Here is a 3503-nt window from a genome sequence, read left to right on the forward strand (position 1 = left end):
ATATCATGTGGTATTTTAAACTCTATTTGCATACATGAACAATTATTTAAAGTCGATATTTGTCCTATGAAATGTATCGATATTGATCATGTTGATCTTTGTCAGTTTTAAATTTTTAATTGTATGCCGATTTTTCTGTCTATAATTTGCTTAAAATGTCTTGGTTTTATTGCCTGTGTATGAATTGTTTACTTCATAAGCCTTGTTAATTGTTGCAAACAAAGAAACGGTTATAGCATTTGACCTTGACGTACATTTGACGCCAACTTTGTCTATTTTGAAATCGATATGGTAATAAGTACATATTTTTATAAAGTTAAAATTCAATTTAATTGTCCACTGAATATGTTTTGATTATCGGGATATACTTTATTTAAACCCAAAATCACCCATGGTCTTTTTTCGATAACATTATACGTTTTTTCAATAGTTGTTAATTTGTATCAAGGAGATTAAATGAATGGGTTTTTGTATTTTCAACGAGTCTATATAAATAATCGACCAACAAAGGTCACCTTTCTAGACGCCATGAAATGTCGTTCAATTGGGACAAACCTCAAATCACGTACACAAATAGAGGCAATCTGGGCGTATCGAACATCACAAGCAGATGTCAATGTTGTTTACCTGATGATGTTATTTTATACGGAGTCACTGCTTTTTAACGGAGTTCAATGAATCGTCTTGAACTCTTTAAATTGCCATTTGTGCGTATAGTCGAGTCCACAGTAGGCTGTTGTATGTGATTGAAATTCAAACAAAATACGATCTAAGTGATGCATGCCGATATGTATTTTCTTTGGTAATTAAACATAAATAATATGAAATATAATATTAACATTCGTTATGTATCGAAAATATGTTAAGTTTTGATGAAATAGCATTATAAAATAAATGAAGACTCGTTATAAGTGACTGAGGTAACACAGTTCGTCTTCATGGCTCAAGCGTAGAAGTGCGGAAAAAGCAGATATATATTTTATGAGTTTTTATATGGCAACAACTGAAATTATTAATCGAAAATTAATTGAAACGATCACATTTTTTTAAATCAACACATTTTCCATGTTGTTTCTTTTTGTTTACGACCTTATAATTACATACGCGGGGATTGACTAAGCGTCATATGTAATCGTGTATCATTACGTCATAAGTGTGACGTCATACACAACGTTACTCACTTTTGAAGTAGGATATTAGTTCATTAGCTTTTGCATTATTGTTGTTTGATCATATTACATTTTGTGTGAATTTTATCAATTTGATTTGTTTATTTATAGTTAAAAAGTATTCAATTACCATGGCACCAAGCGAATTACTTCCCTGTCTTCTTACGGTAATATGTGTATGTATGTTTCCTTTTTACACTCGTCGAAAATACCACCGGCTATTAAAACCTTTGTTCTATATTATTTTCAAACTCTCGGTTTATTTGGTCTTGATGTAGTGGATGAACGTTGAGTTGTATACAGTAAATCCGAATCCTTCTTTGGTAGTAATATTTCATTGACGTTACAAATAAACAGTGTTGCATAACTGTTATTTATCAAGTATTGATATCTGATAGTTAGTTATTTACTTCTTGACAATATGTGAATGCCAATTGAAAAATAATCTTGATGCCAGACATGGTATGAACTATATAAAAAACAAAAAAAAATCATACGAGAAATAAAATGAACATCAAACTCATAGTTTTAATCTATTACTAGAGGTGGTACGACATACTTTTAACTTTGAACAATATATCTTCAATATATAAATCGACGTTCAAACATACTGACAGTTTATTCAGACGTTTACACATTTACATCATCATATTACTAAGTTTAACTTCATTACATTGTATGAAATAAAATGGCCATTAAAAGTAACATCAACATAATCAAAGGAAATATCTCAAAAGCTCTCAGTAGGCGGTAAGAAATTGACAATGCATCCATACAGTAGTGTTTTGTGGTAAACGTTCTCATAAAAAACCTATTATTTATTTATTAATATACATACATGAGAAGCAACCGATATTTCGTTTGACATTTGTCAATTATTTGACAATAATCATTTGCTAAATATAAATACAGGTACAGAGTAACAAACATACACCAAACGGTTAAACCGGTCTTCTTTCATTAGTGAAACAGTAGAATATGCATTCATATACACAATCATGGGATAATGAAACTACAGAGGCATTATCGCTAAAGGTATTTATATTATCAACTGCAAGCAATGCCTTTACAACACAGGGGCAAACATACAACAAAATAGTCAACATTTAGCAATGAATCAAACACGGATACCTAAACAAAACAGCTAATACTACGATTATACAATGCTTTCACAAATAAAACCAACGCATTTATTAAGTTCTTGAAGCACAATTGCAATGTTAATAACATAATCGAAATCAAACTGATATTTGTCCTTAAATTGATTTGATAACACATGCAGGGACATTTATATCCGTTTGTTTTGTTAGTGTAATATATATTTCTAATTTGCCAGTAACAGCGTTACAATTGCTTTATTATGATACGGATTTTGATGTTGAGTGTTTAATTTGATACAACTATTCTTTTTAATTGTATAACAATTCATGTTCTGAATATTTTCAATCTGCTCAACAAGGAATAAGTCAATTCACAATAAGGACGGCAAACAGTTGCGCTGGAATTACACGGCACACAATTGCCCTTACTGCCCCTTCAGATGAAAACGAAACCTTTAGAACCTAAAGGTTAAGTCAATTTGTCAAGTCGATTTCATTGGCAAATACATAAGTACATAGCCAAACACCGTACATAATCATGAAATAACGGTGTTATGCTTATTCAACATGTTTATAAAAAGTATGGTATGTATTAAAATCGAATTAAATAATATTTAATGAATGGTTATAACAATGTTGACCATAATTACATATGAAAAGTAAAACCAACTCGTAGACAACATAAACTAGATCAATTGTGGTGGCATTGGTTGTCATAATACTACAGACACAAAAACAACAACAAGACAAAACCGAAACACAAACAATATATACAAATATACTTAATTAATACTAAGTGTGACTAGATCTTAGATCGAAGGCCATTATACAATATTTGGCTAGGTTAATTAATATGTTCCTATTCGAAGTAGTCCCTAAGTTGCTTAAATTTGATAATAGAAGGCCAGTGTAGATAATATATAGGTACCAACAGTTTTCTTAAATCTCTATATAATTTACAAATTAACAAAAAATGGTATTAATTCTCAAATACACCCATATGTTGAATGATTGTTTAACTTCTTATCCCTATTTGAGCTTTAATATACACCATATGAAATGTAGCGAGTGTTTTGTACATACCGCAATTATAATATACATCATACACAAACATAACTCGTATCCATTATTACAGGAAGCAAGATATAATTGTACACAATTGAGCAATCGCTCTAAAATATACAGATCGACCGACAGAGACACAGATAATGCATTCAGACTTATACAACAGTAC

The sequence above is a fragment of the Dreissena polymorpha genome, chromosome 12 (assembly GCF_020536995.1).
Source record: "Dreissena polymorpha isolate Duluth1 chromosome 12, UMN_Dpol_1.0, whole genome shotgun sequence".
NCBI classification, from domain to species: domain Eukaryota; kingdom Metazoa; phylum Mollusca; class Bivalvia; order Myida; family Dreissenidae; genus Dreissena; species Dreissena polymorpha.